Source organism: Meriones unguiculatus, chromosome 10 (assembly GCF_030254825.1).
Source record: "Meriones unguiculatus strain TT.TT164.6M chromosome 10, Bangor_MerUng_6.1, whole genome shotgun sequence".
NCBI lineage: Eukaryota > Metazoa > Chordata > Mammalia > Rodentia > Muridae > Meriones > Meriones unguiculatus.
Genome location: NC_083358.1, coordinates 2,104,969 through 2,124,151, shown reverse-complemented (window position 1 = coordinate 2,124,151; position 19,183 = coordinate 2,104,969). Strand labels below are relative to the sequence as shown.

General features: G+C 53.4%; 1 long non-coding RNA gene across 1 annotated transcript in view; it reads right to left on the bottom strand.

Annotated features, from left to right (window-relative positions):
* The window catches only part of LOC132656775 (uncharacterized), a 31,741-nt gene extending 12,883 nt beyond the window's left edge, over positions 1–18,858 (bottom strand). The window contains exon 1 of the long non-coding RNA XR_009594473.1: positions 18,696–18,858. This is a non-coding gene — a long non-coding RNA (uncharacterized LOC132656775). The remainder of the gene's footprint in view (positions 1–18,695) is intronic.
* Positions 18,859–19,183: the final 325 nt, after the last annotated feature.

The following is a 19,183-nucleotide window of genomic DNA, read 5'->3' as shown; positions in this document are numbered from 1 at the left end:
TCTTACCGGCAACAGACAGCAGAAGCGGCACCCACGCTGGGTGACCCAGGTCCCAGCAGGCTTAATTTAGATGCCTCCAGAGCACTATTTGCACCAAGAACCACAAAGTACATGTGTTTGTGCGTGCACACATATGGAAGTTACCAGCACCTCCTGTCATTGTCCATATCTGTGGCACCCGGTGTGTTACACACAGCAAGGCTGCAAGGATACACACACACACGATGCACACACAGAGCACATGCATGTCCTAGTATTCTGAGCACGTGCTCACACGTGCATACAAGGCGCCCAGTGGACACACACACTCGCGCATGTGGTAACTGCATCCATGCAATGCAAACGCGTGAAGCCGTGTACAGTCAGGGCTCTATCTGTGAATTCTGAAGCCAAGGGACCAACCAACTTCCAGTGGGGAGAGAGGTGTCTCTGATATGGGCTGTTGCTCCTGCTGCAATCCCTAAGAAGTACAGCACAGTCCCTGGCACTTAGCTCACGCTCGGTAAGTCCAAGAGTGACTGGTGTGCAGAAGGGTACGGCCATCATCTGCAAAGGTTCACATGGTTTTATAGTCAAGACTAAACCCTGAAGATCCCAGAACCATGTGTCCCAAGAACCCCCACTCCTGTGCATGCACAGTGTGGCCTTGTGTGTACACAGTAGGCTTGCATCTCTCTTGCTCTCTCTGAAACCTTAAAATGTTGGCAGTTGCTAACTGCTTCCTCGTGGCCTCCGAGACATGTTTGGGTCAGATTCCTCAGGCTCGGAGGTGTGCAACCATCCCGGTTCTGGATTCAGGTTCTCGGTCCCTAGCACAGAGGATCCGGCAGAATGGCATGATGTGGTGAGAGTGAGGCATGGTTGTTAACATTCTGGAGTCTTGAGTACACTCTGCCTCCAAAGGTCATCGTTAAAGGAAGCTCTGGAGCTGAGCCCAGTGTCATAGAGGACGTGTATGTGCGTGGAGTGAAACAAGCACATTCAGCATGTGGGGCAAAGCATGCCAGCACCAGGAACCGGCAGGATTTGGGCTTGCGGCTCTGCCGTGCTGTCCTTGCCTGTCTGCCCTGCGGGGAAGAGTTTCACCCAGAGGCAGGGTCTCCATCAAGCAGCTCAGAAGCAGCCTCTCCCTGGGGCTTAGCTGGGGTGCTCCAGCACCCCACACCTGTGCTCAGCAGCGCCTTCCACGCTGGGGCGAGCGAGTTACGCCACTCGTGAACGGCTCCATTTCCACTTATCCCTGAATCCACCAGATATCCTAGAGCATTTGCTCGCAGGGCCTCCGCAGGCTCGGGGAGAAGATTCCAGAAGGCCAGGGAGCACTCCCCCTGGGCCCCCACCCTGACCCCACAGAGGAAGGGTCAGGAGTGTGAGGGGGTGGGGGTGAAGGGCTAGGAGTGTGTCAAAGGTACCCAGCATTTAAAGACCCACTTGTTTATATGTCTGGCCCCGAAGAGCAGATTAACCAAACCCAGTCCCACGGTGTCAGTGGGTAAGTGTGGAAGAAGTTGTGTTTTTGTCTTTAAGTTTGGGTTTTTGGGGGGTGGGACTTAGGAGGAGCGAAAAGGAAGCCGCTCGGGCCAGATTACCGTGTAAGCAAAATTCCCTTTTAGCTTCTCAAAAAATGACAAAGTCACAGCAGAGAGGAAATGAAAAGGGAAATTTTTAGACTTCTCCTCTGTCCAGAAAGCCCCGGCTGGCCGCGGAAGCGGTGGGGTAACCGTCGGGCCTGCGGTCACACGGCCATCCCGGCGGCCTTGCGTCAGCAGGGCCATCGGTAGGCAAACACCATCAGCAAGCCGCAGCGCTGCCCTCCCTCCCCGAGCCACGTGTTGCTTAGGAGGGTTTGGAAACAGGAGACCTTCCTGCCATGGACCTGTGGAGCTGCCTACACTCCCCCACCCCTGAGGGCAGCTCAGAGCCCAAACCTTCTCCCGCCCCACCCACGGCGCCTCTGAGGCCCTGGAACCCGGGCTGCCAAAGCGTGTGGCACACGAAGCCCTGCAGCCCAGCACCCTGCAGATGCCATCATCCACTGCCCTGGAGACGGACAGCCGCACGGAAGAGAATCCTGCAGAAGCGGCCCTGTGGCCTCGGCCACCGCCAGCCTGTTTTTCACGCTCATGCACACACTCGCTGGCAAATACTGCAAATCACAGCTCACAGGGGGCTGTCGCGTTTATCATAGGATGTGTAATCAATCTGCTGGAAATTTTTAACTAGGACCGAAAGGCAGCCCCGGTCACTTCACGAGCTTGCTCATCTGAGCTGCTGGAAAAAGCAAAGTAAGAGGAAAGCGTGGGCAGAGGGCTCCCCCAGGGCCTCCGGTGAGCCTGTCAGCTCTCCAGGACAGCTCCACTGGGCGTGCAAGATTTGTTTTTCCCTGGAGCCAATGGGAAGGTGCAGAAGAAAGAACTGCACTGTGGAACCTTGAGCCAAATCCACAGAGAAATATTTCTCTTTTCTGCTCAGCTCAGCAAAGAACGGTTGTGCCAGACCCAACAACTGCATTGGATGGACGGCTTCCGGCCTCACTTCCGTCTTCCGGCCTCACTTCTGGCCTGGACAGGGGCCACTTGCCGTTGTTAAAGGAGAGCCGGAGAGCCGGCAGGTTGGTCCGAGATGCCTGGCCTTGCCCGCAGCCCCCGGAGGGCGCAGGCCTGGAGAGAGCAGAGGCTTCTGGAAGGTGACGCTCACCTCAGGGAGGGTCAGCCAGGGTGAACGGGATTCTGCAGCCGCAGCCACCGACTTCGCCCATTGCACGCAGCACACCACAGGCTTGGAACACAGACTCTTATCTAACCTCACACTTTCCAGCCTTTTTGGGTCAGAATCAACACTTAGCTCATCAGAAAAACACATCGTCCAAAAGAGACTCTGCTCTCAGTTTGAGCACATGGTGTTTTGTTTATTTTATTTTTTCTACATTCCAATAAATCTGACAGTACTGAAATGCTGGGATAGATACTCCAAAACCATTGTGGGAGGTTTTTTTGTTTTTCTGTTTTTTCACATGGAGGAGGGGGCTCTTTCCAAACAACTCTGACTCTCTTTCTTCGAAAATGTGGGACATGAATGGAGCCACATTAAAAAAAAAAATCAGAAGTAAATCGACCCAAGGTTATGGCCAGTTTATTGTGTCATAATGTAATGCACACTGAGGGGAATTACTTTTTCTACTAATAATTCCAGAGAACTCTAGAGTTCCCACACGGGCCCAGCAGACCTTTTCAGTCAGCCTCAGTACCACGTGACTAAAGGCTCGCTGTCTTGTATGGAGCCCATCCTGCTCTACTACCATGTTTTGGGAATATCACTGGGAGAGCCAGCGTGTCCGAATGAGCCCAAAGTAATGTGGACTTGCCTTTTGACCCTTCCCATGTGGCCATCGGGGCTGTGCTGCCTGACCGCAGCTGAGTGTGTTCATGAACGCTCACATGCCCACTTGTTTCTGCTGCGAACACCGAAGCTGTTTCCTCCCTAGGGGAACAACACTGATTCTCCCCTTTGACGCCACCACCAAGGCCACGGGCCTGCCAGGCCTGCCTCTGGGACTGTGAGGCCACAGGCCCTCTGCCCTCCTGGGCTGACCAGCTCATGCCAGTGAGGGTGCCAGGGAACGGGTTCTTCTGTTGAAGCTGATGCATCATTCCTGGAAGATCCTGCTGACCGTCACCAAGCCTGTTGGCCTGTTGACTGAAAGTGTTTGCAAATATTCTTAAAGGTGCAGCCTCCGATTCTTTGCAGGATGCGTCTTTGAAAACTCACTTTAAGTTTTCATTATGGAAAATTTCGCGTATACCAGAAGAATATACTACTTCTCTCCCTTGCTCAGAGGGACAGACAAAACCAGAACTTCCCCAAATTTGCCTTCTGTTTTGCTTCTCACACTTTTCTGTTTTGAAATCATTTTAAGAAAACCTCACATGGAAAAAGAAATGTTCAAGGAGACAACAAGATAACTCGGTGAAAAGGCGCCACCCACCAAGACCGACAGCTGACCCCGGTCACCGTGTGTGAACTGCTTCCTGCAAGTTGTTCTCTGCCCTCCACACGTCTGCTGAGGCACATACCTCATACACAGATAAACATGTAAATGTTTTATCTGCCTGTAGGTACATGTGCCATGTGCATGCCTGGGGTGGCCAGAAAAGATCATTAGATCTCGCAACACTGGAGTTACAGGCAGTCATGAGCCACCATGTGGGTGCCAGGGACTCGGTCATCTGAAAAAGCAGCGTGTGCTCTCAACTGCTGAGCCATCTCTCCACCCCCAATTTAAATATATATAATATTATATATATACATTTTATATATATATATATATTAAAGAAACCCCATATGTTGTGATGGTTAAGTTCTCGCTGTCACCTTGACTGGGTTTGGATTCACCCGGGAGACGGCCTCTTCGAGAATCTGTGAAGTGTTTCCGGAGATTTTCGACTGGAAGGGACCCACCCTGACAGTGGTGCTGCCACCCCACGGTAGGAGTCCTCAGGATGAATAAACAGGAAAGAGAGAGAGCACGGAGCTCAGCCAGTCATCCCTCTCCCCGCACTTCCTGGCTGCAGGCTTCAGTGAGCGTCCACCAAGGCCACCCACCTTCCCTGCCCTGACTAACCCACCCCTCACCATGCATGGAAACAAACCTTCAGGTTCCATTGATCAGGACCTGCTTTTGCAGCCGCAAAGCCCCCCTGCCCTTCGTACTTTTCCCGCAACCTTCACACAGGGAACATTTCCTGCTGTACCACACCCCACAAAGGCCCCTCTCAAGAGCAGTGAGAGAAGATGCCAACTGTGCAAATCGCCAGTATAGCATAGCTCGTGGGGCCACAGACTCAGAAAGTTCTAGATCTCAGAGACCCTGGGCAGAAGCAGGAAGATGTGGTCTGGAAATCTGAGTTCAGCCATTGCAAAGGGAGCTGGAGAGGTTGGCGCACTGGCTGGTTCTGTGACAACCTGACACAAGCTAGAGTCATCAGAGAGGAAGGAGCCTCAGCTGAGAAATGTCGCCATGAGATCCAGCTGTAAGGCTTTTACTTAATTAGTGATCACTGAGGGAGGGCGCGGCCCATGGTGGGAGGTGCCATCCCTGGGCTGGTGGTCCTGGCTCTATAAGAACGCAGCTGAGCAAGACACAGGAGCAAGTCAATAAGCAGCTCCCTCCATGGCCCCAGCATCAGCTCCTGCTCCAGGTTCCTGCCCTGTGTGAGTTCCTGCCCTGACTTCCTTCAGGGATGAACAGTGATGTAGAAGTGTAAGCCAAACCAACCCTTTCCTCCCCAGTTCACTTTTTGGCCATGGTGTTCTGTTGGAGCCATAGAAAGCCTGACTAGACTGTTGGGGATTCACTGAGTGGCTGAGTATTTCCTGGTGCATAGAGACCCTGTGTGTGGTCCCCAACACCACACACAAGGAACTGGAGTAATGGAGGGGAAATAACAAGGGGAAACCAAGGCAACGTTTCTAAATCAAACACACCGGTACAACATATTTGATAATAAGAAAATCGACTATGTCACTTAAATCATTAAAAAGTTACACATTCAGGGCTCACTCAGGTAGTCCAGTGACTAAAGGAACCAGCAAACCACAGACCTGAGTTCGGTCCCTGAGGCCCACATATAGAGGAGAGCTGACTCCTGAAATTGTTGTCTGACCTCCACATAGGAGCTGTGGCACTCATACACCCACAAACACATACACACACATGCACACAATACACACACATGCACACACATATATACACACATGCACACACATACACATAAACACACAGGCATACGTGCACATAAATAAAACTTTTAAAAGTAGCCTGGCTGGGACCAGCAGGCTAACCCAAGAAAGACGGTGCTTTCATAACCAGCCATTGGGAAATGGGACATTGCCTCATACTAGGGGTTTCATGAAGCACCTTCAACCCACTGCCTGCCAGTCCCAGCCAAACTGCTCCACCTACCTACAGGGGACTCTTTTGAGGATCTGCTTGTCACAGGCCGTGAGCGGTCCTGAGAATACACATCCTCAGGTACCCGTGAGCCCTGGAAGGACACAACTTTCCCCTAGCATTTCTCTGGGAGAAAAATCCGAGGTTGCCAAAAAAGTAACTTATTTTCCCCCGAAGGTGAAGACAGGCTGGGCTTATTTTGCCGTGTGCCCCTGTAAGCTCTTTCACGCCCCTGTCCCCCGAGGAACCGCTGAGGTCTGTCCTTGACCATGTGGCCACATCACTTTCTAGCGTGTCCTTCAGTTAAGGAGCCCTGAGAGGCTGGGAGGGGTTCAGCCATCCGCACGCTCGAACACAGACATCGATCGTTACGTTTCATCATGGCCAAATGGTGTCCCTGGCTGGAACAGTGACAAACAGCAGGCAACACTGTCGATGGGGCCGAGAACAAAGCCAGACAACGCACTGGAGAGGAAGAGAAAAGGCTGAGCTGTGGGCCTGTGAGCACACTGGAGTCCACTTGTACACGTGTGTTGTCTGACAGGACATCTTCCTGGTCAACAGGCCTAACGGCACTCATAACCTCCTCTGGTACCAGCCACCCATAAGAAGAGAGGGAAACAACAGAGCCATTCCCACCCGGAGAAGGGGAGCTGACTCCTGTAGGCTGGGCCTCTCTCCAAAGCAGCAGTATGGGCCTCTGCTGCCAGGCGACGCCCCTCGCAAGTCCTACGGCCTTACCGCAGTTTCTTTATCTTTCAGATGTGCTATCTGAAGGCCAAAGCACAAAGAGCCAAATGGCATTATGCAATTAAGGTGGAAAACATCGCAAAATGCGACTGAGGCCAGGGTTTAAATAGCCACATATGGTCAGCCAGCAGTAAAAACACACAGGAGGAAGATGGCCTGGCTGGAAACGAACTGCAAACTGACAAACATGCAGTTGCTAATGCGGTGTTTATTATTTTTTACTGGGATAAAAATTAACTTTGTGCAGCCTTGGCCAGGCGGCAGCTTGAACTCTACCATCTGGGTGGCTGTTTCTGGAGCTCCAGGTTACAAGTTGCTATTGCCAGACTGTATTTGTGAAGAGGCCCTGTGTGGCTGGACAACAGAACGGAGGGAGGTTCAGCAAAGCAGCATGGAGGCTGCCAGGTCAGCAAAGAGGATCCCCAGGACGGAGCCAGTCTTGCTGTACTCTGGTCCTGAACGTGTGTGTCAGTGCTTGTGGAGGCCAGAGGCCAACCCTGGCTAATGTTCCTCAGTAGCCATCCATCCTGTGTCTCTCTCTGACTCCAGATCACCAATTTGGCCAGCAAGCTCTGGAGATCTGCCTCTGTCCACCTCCACAGTGCTGGGGCTGCAAGCACGTGCCAGGACACCCAGCCTTTTTATGTGGGCTCTGGGGCTTTAACTCCCCACGCTTGTGTGGCTAGCTCGGGCCAGTGGAGCCATCTCCCAGGACCAGTCCTGCACTTCAAGCTGAGAAACAGGTGGCCAACTTCCTAGAAAATCACCTTCCCCTACAAAGCCAGGCAGGCTCAAAAGGGCCTTCCTGGAGGCAAAGAAGAGATTGCGAGGGAGGCAGGGATTCCGAGGGGTGCAGGGAGATCACGAGACTGCCCTGCTGGGGGGGGGGGGCGGGGAAGCAAGCCTGAGCACCACAGCCAGTCACGTGACAACCCCAGCAGCTGCCCCAGCTGCAAAGCTGACTTCTCTGTCCCCAGGGGCCCTTTTCCATCAGCTGGATCAATTTACTTTAGCTACACAAGCAGAGACTGAATTATGACTCATGGAAATCCCCTCTGTGTCAGGGAATCAGGTAGCTTTCAAACTCCCAACAATTAATGGCCCCATTGGTCAAAGGAGAACAAGGGGAAGAGCAGGCAAAGCAATGGGTTTCCAAACAGGCTCTTTGGTTTCTAGTAAATTAGGAGTGGGCGGTGAGGGTACCAGTAATGTTACCCCAAGACTGCGGTCTTCTTTGACGTCAGCAACATGCTTCTCTCCCTTTCTCCTCCTGCCCCCTCTCTCTCTTTCCCTCCCTGTATCCCTTCCCTTCTCCCTGAAAATAGCTCCCTGCCTCCGAATATTCCCCACGTCAACAAGATGCAGTGCAGAATGCAGGCTACAGCGAGAGGTAAGGCAAGTCAGAAAAAAAAAAAAAAAGACAAAGTTCCTGTGAGTCAGAGCAGGGAGCAGAACATGTGGCTGGAGGAGCAGTCACCCCCACAGGCTGGCCACTCCTGCCTGGCCTGGCCATCCCCTCCCAGGGAGCACTCCTCTGTGGCAAGAACACGCACTGGTCTCAGACAATCCTGAAAGAACAGGCTGGAGAGCATGCACCCTGCTCTGCAGCCGCCCAGCCTGGCACCCCGCCTGCTTTCCTGGTTCTCCTTCTGAAACAGTAACAGCTGCCCCCACGTCAGTGCAGGACCGGACTGCACTGCTAGCCAAGCACTCTAGACCCAGCCCAGAAACGCTGTTGTTTTCACTTAGATGCGCTTGTATGCTCCCATACACAAGCACATATGCATGTGTGCACACACATGCATGCACATATATGCTTGCACAGACATGCACATCTATACATGCATGCTTTCATGTGCACACATAGGTACATGCATGCACGCTTGCTTCGGCAGAGGCATGTTGTGGGTGTTGGGGGGTGCTGCTTCCCTGAGTGGCTAATCTCAGCAAAGCCACTTGTCTCTGGAGGAAAGTGACTCTGACTTTTTTTCCTGCAGGTAGCTTCTCTGCAGTTGGACTGTATACGTATTATGTACATGACTATGACATGAATCTCTAAACGCAGAATATATATATGAGGTGAAGGTAGAAGTGGGACTCTGGGGGAAGGAGAACCTAAAGGAGATGGGGAGGAAGAATGAAACAGGGTAAAGGATAGGAAGGGGAGAAAGATAAAATGTCATAATCTTCTGTCATATACAGAACTCGACTTAGCTACATCCACATTTATACCTGTAATGAAAGCAGGAGACCAGTGAGGAGCCGGGGAAGGACAGGGGAGGGTAGTTGGGTGAAGAAGTACAAAATACATGTATGAAAATGTCATCATGAAATCCATCATTTTGAATACTAAAATATACTTTAACTTTTTTTAACAAATACTTTTAAAAAGAATGACCAATGTATGAGACTTTGACCCCAAGGGTTTGTCCTGCTAGTTACAAGTGAGGTTCTAGGTGGGGGCAAAAGCAGAGACCAGGCCTGGCTCTACCGTTGGCCGCTCCTTCCTCTGAGCAGGAAAGCTCAGGTACCAGGAACCCTCGGAACAGGGAGCACTTTGTAAGCCAGTGCCCCAAACATTCTCTGCAGGCATGAGGTCATGGGAAGAAATGCACGCACAGGAAGAAGAGTGAGAATCTATTTCAAAATGTGACAGGGACATGATGAGCCATGTGTGTGCATGCACCCTGGCCTGGGGAGCCAGGGCTGAGGAGAGAAAGCCTTCAGTGAGAGCCCAGGCCCAACCCACAGCAAAGACACGGTTAACAAAAGGGCTGAACAGATGGATGGATGGGCAACTGGGCAGAGAGAAATGGAGCGCTCTAGAAAACAACTAGAGTAAACAGGACTTCAAGCTTTCTGGACAGGTTTGGGAAACAGCAGCGTGAGGCAGAACATTCTAGACCCCTTACCCAGAGGTGGCTGGAAATGCATGTGTCTAACCAGAGGCAAATCTGTGTGCCTCCCACGTGGGAGCAGTGGGCCCTTATGTGGCCCTTTGTGCCAGAGCCTCACCTGTGTCATGATACCCTCTGGCCACTGCTGAGAGGGGGACTGCCCTCTGCTCGCCTACAATGCAGACTCCAAGAGAACCGTAGGAGGCAGAGTGCTGGTGGAAGAAGTTAGAGCAACTTCCTCATTCTGCTCCTCCCTTCCTCAGCAGGAAAAGGAGGACACCCGAGTGAGTCGGGATGGAACAAAATGGCGGCCACCTGCTTTGAGGGTCTGTCCACCACCTGTGTTTAGCCTCCGGTGCTTCTTGACATCTCTGAGTGGCTAGGCATACACTACAGGCTCAACTGACAGGAAGGGAGTAGACGTCCTGGTTGCAGGCAACCTGCTGAAGGCTCTGACTTCTTCACTGTATCCTCAGGGCGCATCTTCCTCACAGGAGACATCCCAGGTGTTTGGGGGCCCCTGCAGGGGTGCGTCACTCCGCAGTGGTGCTCTGGGGGACTCTTTCCTCCTTCCAAATATATCTGTTGTGTGGCAATTTCCTCTAAATTGGACCATATGGGAGGGAAGTTAAGACTCAGAAAGTAAATGAAGCTTTCAAGGATCCAGAAACAAAACAAACAACTTCCAAGTCTCATGAAACTCATAAAGCTTACAAGATACACAAAGCTGCTCCCAAGGGCTGTAGGAGTGGGATGAAGAGACTGGCCCAGCAGCCCAGCTGCCTGAAGGTGCTGTGGGACACTCCGAAGGCATAGCTTCAGGGTATCACCCATCCTGGGGTGGGAGTTCCAGTCTGCGCTTCCTTTGAGTCATCCGTGATCCCCCATCACCTTGTTCATTGCTTCACCAAGTCGGATTTCAGGGTAATTTTTACTTTGGTCTGTGATTCAGCCTGCCCAGGATGAATTTGTTCACATCTCTCCAGGAAAGTCAGCATAATATACCAATGTCCTGACCCTCAGATGCAGCATGCCCCTGCCAGGACTCACGTTTCCAACTCAGGTCTCAAGTTAGACACTTCCCTGAGGAGGGCGGTGAGTGAGACGAAGGCAGAGTGAGGGACCCAAGCTGACATCCTGCGTGAGCGTGTTCTTCAAATCACGAGGACAGGAGGATCTTGATTCTTCCTTGTCCCATGCAGCTCAGCACACCGGCCCTGCCCATTAACCTACCCAGCAAGAGCCACACGCCCACCATGGGCTTCACAGGCACCAGCTTCCCCAAGCAAGGGGTGGAGACAGCTGCCGGCAGGTGCTGAGGAGGGCTCCACAGAGCCGTGTGCTTGTCGTGTGTGAAGATGAAAGGCAGATGTTTCCGTGGCCACCTGGCCCCGCTCATTGCCAACCTCCACTCGTGACTTCTGGTGTCCCTGCAGAGCAGCACCAGTGTCCCCCAAACATCCAGCCGGTGCTGCTCTGATCCTGGATGGATGGAATCGGGACGCTGAGCTTGTGTGCTGTACAGTAAGGACGAGCATTGCTCTCCCACAGGGCAATACAGCACATGGCGCGTCACGACTTGAAGCAGACCCTCAGTGCCCAGAGTCCATTTTTATCGCTAACAGCCACCATGTTCCCTGCGGTCTGGCCAAACGCTGACTTAGAGCCGCCGAGCAGATTTTATGAGCCTAGTATGCTCAGAACCGCGTTCTCCACTCACGCTGACCTCCAAGGGTGCTGTGCTCTCTGCCTCACAAATGAAAAGCCTAAAGCACAAAGCAGGTAAGCAGTGTGCCCCAAGTCACACACAGCTGGTGAGAGGCAGCTCAGGCTGAGCGAAGATGTCTTCTTCCTAAGAAGACAGCTCCATAATCAGAGGAAGGTCTGTATCGCAGGGGAACACAGAGCAGCTCTGCAGGGGCTGCCTCCCTGTGTCTATCTGTCTGTCTGCCTTTGTGTGTGTGTGTGCAGCCATATGTGTATGTATGTGTGCATGTGCGTGTGTGCATTCTCCTGTTCGTGTGTGTGCACACGTGTGTGTGTCTCTGTGTAGTGGTGCATGCATGTATGTCCGTGTGTGTGTGTGTGTGTGTGTGTGTGTAGGTGTTCACCTTCTGCCTGGAACAGTGCTTTTGGCTGGCTCACTCATCAAGGTCCGCATTTAAAACTCATCTGCTAAAACGTTCTCCACTCGAAGGACGTGATGACACGTCATTACTCCCAGCACAGGGACAGAAGCAGGTAGCTCCCATGGGTTTGAGGCCAACTTGGTCATCATAGAGAGCTCCAGGCCAGGGTAGGACATAACCCAGGGCCAGTCCCATCATCAGTACTGTGATCAAATTACTTTAAAAAAAAAAAAAAGCTCAACAAACACCAAGTCTGCCGGAAGCATCAGCAGATAGCTGGGTATCGACACGTTAATTGAGTCATTACAAGGGAGGTCAGGGGTCAGGGAGAGTGCTCAGCTGGAGAAGTCATCTTGCATATTTGAGGACCTGAGCTTGGCTCCCAGATTCCTCATTTTAAAAGCCGAGTGTGGTACACTTGTAACCCCAGTGCTGAGGAGGCAAGCTGGCCACCCTGGGGCTCACGGGCCAGCCAGTCTTGCCTATTTGGTGAGTTCCAAACTAGTGAGGGATGGAAATATCAAAAAAGCAAGGTGGAGGGAAGAAGGCATCCCAAGTTGTCCTCTGGCCTTTACAAGCATGTTAACACATGAATGCACACATGCACATGAAAAAGAGAGGAAGGAAGGAGGAGGGAGAAAGGAAGGGAAGACGGAAGGAGGAAAGAGTGAAGGGAGACAGGAAACCAGGAAGGAGCATGCTTCCCTGAGCCTTTCCTTTCTTTCTCTGAGGTAAAGCTGGCAATCCCACAAGCCTTCCCTGAATGGAGGGAGCTCAGCCCAGGTGACCCAGCGACCTTCTGAACTGCAGCACACACAGCCGAGGGGCAGTGGGCCTTCTGACGCGGTGTGCAAGGCTGCGTGGAGTTCCACACAGCAGTAACGGTGACGCTCCATTCTCTAAATGGAGGCTCCTCATCACTCTCCCTTCTGGGCAAAGCCACGTCTGTGAAAGCTAGCACCTTAAAAACGAAATACCATCATTTATGCCCACGCCACTTCCCATCAGATAGCCAGCTGTGATCAGCTGGAAGGAAGCGAGAGCGTGGGGACCGTCTCCCGGGGCTGAACGGTAGCAAATGAGGAGCGTTTCCTGACCACCACCCATTTTCCCATGCAACACCTCCCAGACCACTTCTGGGATCTCTCTGGGAGGTCTCCACTGTCTGTGCCCACAGGAACCAGGCGCTTAGCAGCCTGGGCAAGCGGGATGGCTATCGGTAAGGCTGAATCATGCCCAACAAAGCCTTTCAGCTTAGGATCACTTCCCTGAGTGCTCATCAGCTGGAGTGGAAGTCAGCTTCCCTAATTCTCATTGGCTGGAGCAGACCGGAAGACATAACTCCCTTGATGTGGGCTCTCTTCAGTTCTGCAATGGACCGATGCTTCTGTCAAACCTGGGAACAGGGAGGAGGGGGTTTGAAAGCTTGGGGAGCTGTGCTTCGGCTGTCTAGGAAGGCCAGCTACGAAGCTAGAGGAGGACGGCAGAGACTGTCACCAAGAGCAAACTCTCTACCTGGAAGATCTTAATAGGTGCCCTCAAGTGGCAGTCACCTCGGCAGAGCAGGACTGAACATGTGATGGCTTTGGGGCATTAGCTGTGTGCGCTGCAGACGGTCCCCAAATTGTGTGTGTTTGCTCGAATGCAGTAAACACAAGGGAAGTGTCTGTGAGACCAACATTAAATGAAGAAGCGCCACCAGACCTCAGGAACACGATGCTTCATACTAGGAGCGAAGAGGGTTTCTGCTGTGCAAACCACACCCTTAGCAAGCGCGCTGCTCACAGCCCCACTGGCAGGCCTGTCCCTGGGGGACCCAGAACTGCAGAACCCAGGATTGCTTTGTCAACAGATCCCCTGGGATCCCAGGGATCTAGAACCAGTGAGCTAAGGTAAGTGCTGCAGAAGAAGGCCCTGAGGAGCCAACATCATGACTGAGGTGGGTGATGGAAGTGTCTGGGGTCCAGTGACGGAGAGGCGCAGTCAGGACTCCCACAGTAATCATACCTCCAGCAGGGCCATTCCTTTAGAGCTTCAGGCCTGGCCTGGAGAGGTGGTCACAGCGGGTGCTCACAGAGCCAAGCCGAGCCCGTGGTTCCCATAGGCAGATGCTGCCAAACACCAAAGGGTGGTTGTGACACAGTCTTTACGGCACGCTCCGCCACTGCAGCCCGGTCCACCCGGCCCTGGCCTGGCTCCCGGACAGCATGCCCCCTTGGTAACTGTGACGGGCGTGCATGTCTTCTGCCCTGCACGTGTGTGCGTGTGAGTTACGGGGCTGTGGGGAGAGGGCAGCACAGCCTCCAACTGTGGTTCAGAGTTTCCACCTCATCCCAGGCTCCCTGTGGTGCTCGGAGGAGAGCCCAGCTTTACTTCCACCCTCTGCTTCCTGTTGTGGGTGCACAGAGGAGGAGCTCACAGAGCAGGGGCTTGGAGGAGGTCGAAAGAGGGAAGACAGGCCCATCCCTGTTCCTCTTTCCGTGTGCTTCCACACCTGGTCACGCGATGGACGACCTGCTGACAGACAGTGCCTAGAGACGAGGCGTGCCGAGACGTGGCTCTTCCTTTTTGTGAAGTATTGATTGTATGTGTGTGTGTGGTATACATGCATGTGTATTGTATGTGTGTATGTGTCATGTGTGCGTGTCTGTCTGCGGGTCTGTGTGTTTGTGTACAGAAGCGCAGGTGCCCGAAGATGCTTCAGACCCCCCAGAGCTGGCGAGGGTGGGTGTGAGCAGCCTGCTCAGGGCTGAGACCCGAACCTGGTCCTCGGCAGGAGCCTCCCTTGCCCTCAGCCGCTGAGCCGAGTCTCCCACCTGCCTGTGCATCTCATCCTCTTCTCATGAGGCAACAGTCGGAGTGCACGACCCCCCCCACACACACACGCACGCCATGACTCTGCTTCCCCTTGGTCACCTCTCTTAAGACCCAGTGAGGCCCCGGGTCAGAACTTTCAGAAGACTCGATACGCAGAAGCCAGGTCCGGCTGCTCACACATGTATCAGCACTAAGACAAGGAGGCTGCTTAGTGTGTGTGAGGCCAGCCTGAGCTACATGAGATCTTGCTTAAACACACACACTCATCATGACGTCCCAGCTGCTCAAAGCCACAGAGCAGAACCGAAATCTCCCACAAGCCCATGCCAGGTGACTATGTAGGCAGAGCTGCTAGCCACAGGCCACACGCAGCTGCTGTGGTGACAGCCAAGCTCCGTCCGGGGGTGCTGTCACCTCCTGAAACAAGAGTGAAAGTCACCACATCCGCAAGTCCATCCCCTGAAACAGTGTCTGAACCAAAATGCGCCCCTCAGTGAAGAGGCCAGGGAGGGAACAGGGAGGCCGGGGCCTGTCACTGCACTGCCAGGTGCTCAGCCTCCTCAGAAAACCAAGTGACATCACCCTGTTGCTGCTAACTGCGCCGTGGGTGTTCACTTCATCTGCAAAGAGTGCTGCAGACTGCTCTCAGGTGACTAAACGCAGGTCAGACTTCCTCTGGCAGCAGTCGTGCCCAGCAGGCCCGGGCACAGGGGCTGGTGCTCCACCACCGCATGCAAACTTTGAGCCCTTCCTGCTCCGTGCCTCTCCCAGGCTCCATGCATGCCCTGGCTACGAGGCCATTCCCCAATGGCCGCCAGTCACCACGCAAACACACACACACACACACACATGCACACACACGGGTGCCGCCTTTTATTGTTCTCCAGAACGTTCTCTCCCAGCTCCAAACATTGCCACATCAGCACCACCTCCCGGCAAATCCGCCCGTTATGACCCAGCACAAAGCACACAAGGCCTCAGGCTGGTGCTTCCTCTCCCCGGAGGGATTTTTTATGGGGTTTTTATTTGGTTTCGTTTTTGCTGTGCTTCTGAGAATTGTCCTTTTGTTCTTCCGTTTGCTTGTGACGTCCACTCTCCAAGGCACTGTGCTCAGAAAGATCGCACAGCTGTTCCATGAAGCCTCAGCCTCCAGAAAGAGACCTGTTCAGGCCACCACACCCTCCCAGGAAATGGTGGCTCCGAGGACAGAAGGAGCCCATGCTGGGGCCTGTGCCCCACTGCTGGGCTTTGGGAAAACCGAGCAGGGACAGGAAGGGCACCCCTTCGTGCTGGACTCAGGAAGAGCCACGCTCTCTGAGTTAGTGGCTGTCGAGTTCGTCCATGCTAGGCAGGGACCTGGGCACCACACCGCCCAAAGGTGAGCAGTTGCTAGTTTGACACAGCCACCACCACGGCGGCCACGGAGAAGCCACTCACCCTTGCCACTCTCAGTCAGTCCCTGGCAGTGAGGCCACGTGTGATATCAAAAGCCACCATCTTGTGCATTGTCCACCAAGGGGGAGGAAGTTTCCCAAAGACAGGTGACTGGACTCCAACCTCAGTGGAAGCTGGGGTGAGAGAAAGGGGAGCCCCTGACCTGCCCGGGGCTTCAGGCGTCTCAGTCAGAAGCTCCAGCTGCTTCAGCTCACACCATTCTTTCCTGTGGCTACTCTACGCGTCCCCACTAACTTGGGGTGATTGCTGCTAGGCTGAGCTGACCGTCTGCCCTGGCCATGCAATGCGTGCACATGTGGAAGGAAGAAGAAGTGGCAAGAGCGTGTTAGGAGAAAACACAACACTGAGGCAGTGACGGGAAGGTACCACGGCCCAGGGACACAGAAGTGCCCCAGGTCTCCAACACGTGGGCTCTCAGCACTGGACACGCTGAATGCTCCCCGGCAGGTTTAGCTGACAGAAGTGACAGCTGCTGAGCTCAGCTCTGCACAGTGCACAGTGATCTGAGATCTGTGTTTATCCCAGTACCGCATTGCCAGGCTAAGGGCTAAGTGAAGGCCAGGGGGTCTGTGACAGCTACATTCCACCATCACCACAAGGGGCCCCCAAACCCAGCTGCCCCTCCAGAGCTGACTCTGCATGAGGAAGCCCTGTACTGGACAGCCCAGAAACTGTGGTTTGTCTGCTCAGTGACGGCAGGAAGGGCTCCAGTCGAGTCAGGGGAGTCTGGCTGAAGGCAGGGCTGCAGGATTCAGCTTAATCCCCTTACTCATCGGAAAGGTCACAGGAGGGCCAGCAGCCTTAGGACCAGAGCCTCAGTGTTCAAGAAATCCACAGAAGGCCACACAGTGCCCCCTGGCTCCAACCTCAGAAAAGGAGCCTGTCCTGACTCAGAGAGGAAACAAACGCTGAATCACTCTCCGCTTCCTCCTGCCGGGCTCAGCCAACACCAGCAGTGGCTGACACATGGGTGACCAGTACTTGGAAAGCCTCGAGGGGGGAGCACAGGGCCCCCTCTGCCGGGGACCACCAGACCTACTTTAGCACGGCCCGCACCCTCTGTATTTTCCAAACATTGCGTGGCTTCCAACAGCTCTGTCCTGTCCTGCCTTGACCTTGGCTGTGTTATTTTTCACTTCCCTGTTCAGAGCAGAGCCACACTTTCCAAACACCATGAATCATCAGTACAGAGCAACGGCCACTCAGTAAGGCAGGAAACCGCTGCACGCCAAGCCTGGACGGAGCAGCTCCCTGCTCTGGCCTCTCCTACCCCCGCTCACTGTGCCATGAGGCCACAGTGGAGGTCCCTGAGTGTTCAGCCCCTCCACCATCCCCTGCCTGAGCTGGCTAAAGGAAAGCAGGTATCTCCCAGTCCCGAGGGAGGGAAATAGGTCAGTTCATTCAAAACCCGGGCTGTGGAAAGACTGGCTCCAACAGACAGCAGAGCCTTCAAGTGGACCCTGGGCTTCCTCTCGCAGCCTTGCCATTATGGACAGAGGTCACCTCTGTCATCCAAGGCCCTGGAGACCAGACCATGTGCCCTCCGGATAACGTTCAGCACGCTCCTAAAAAGCAGTTATTAGTCAGTGAATCAGCCAGCAGTGGGGACTGAGGAAATGGCTTAGTCGGTAAAAGTGCTGACAAGCTTGAGGGCCCAGATTCCAGTCCCCGGAGCCCACGGAAGAAGGAAGAGCAGCACAGCACCTGAGTCTGGGCAGGCAGAGGCCAAGCGGAAGGTCCTGTGTTTGCTGACAGCTGGTCTCTCCCATCTGTGAGCGCTGAGTGCAGCGGGAGACACCATCTCAGAAATTGAGGTGGAGGGGTGATTGAGGGGGACACCAGAACTGGGCCCTGACTCCTCTGCACACGCACACCCACAGCCACGTTAAAAACGAAAGCCACGTGAATCTGGAGCTTCCCTTCCAGGCCATGTCTGTCCAAGACGGAGCTTGGGTGTTCTCTGTCGCCGCGGCCTAGACTCTGGTTCTCTTTCCGAGTTCTAACGGAGGAATCACACATGCGCACACTCTCTTAGTACCCCATGTGGCAGCTAGATGGATCAGGACAGATGATCAGGGTCAGTGGGGGAGACAGGCATGGCAGAGCTTTCTCCCCAAATGCCAAACACCCAACACGGTAATCAAATCCCAGATGGCAGACATTGGAGATCTAACTAAATTAACTGCCACAGAGCAAGGTCCTGGGCAGCCAAACAGGTCCAAATGTCCTGAAAACAAATAAATCACAACACCACAGCTCTTCAAGTCTGGAAACAAACAACTCGACTCTTAGAGATGGTAGACACAAACCAGAGCAAGCCGCTCCTGAGCTAAGAGCACTGGCAGCTCTTGCAGAGACCCACATTGGACTCTCAGGACCCACAGAGGCCCACACCAGCTACAAGCCCAGTTCCTTGGGATCAATATCTTCTCCAAACCACCTCAAGTACCAGGCAAGCTTGTATGTGGAGCGCACACACACATGAAGAAAAAAAAAAAAACCTCATATACATGAGATAAAAGTGAATCTTTAAAAAGGAGATTCTGCCATCTCATCAGCCACCTGGGAGAACCGAGGTCCAGAGAACTGGCATGACTTGCTGAAGTCGTTGTGAAGGGTAAACGGCACAGTGAAATGGAAAGTGACAGGGCCGAGTCAGCTCACACCCCTTGGCTGGGATTCAAGGTTTCTACTTACCATAACTGCCGTTGCAGTGGGTGGGCGAGGGAGTCCGAGCAGATGTCCCCCTTACTGCTGCAGCGCTTCTCTTGATGAGCCAGAATAGTCTACACCATTGCAAGCTTGCGAGAGAGGCCACTGGGTGACCTGGCATCCTCAGTCAGAAAGTCACAAACTTCTTTATCGGGAGTCGCGTAGACAGCTACACCGTACTTTCAGAGGCGCCCTTTACACGGGGAAAACTAAGGACCCATGAATTCGAGAACTGCTGTCACATGTTTGTTTGGTTTTTTAAAGATCCAGGGAGCAAATTTGGCAGAAGGATGACTTTGGGTGCATGGCCTTGTTAGCTACTCATTGTTGGCCTTGTTCTGTGAAAACAGCATCGACTCTACATAAGCAGACACAGTCTGTGCCAATAAACCTTTATTAATAACACACTGTAGGTGCAGTCTAGCTCAGGCAGTCATCTGTCCTGAACCCACATACCTGCCTGACTAACTTCC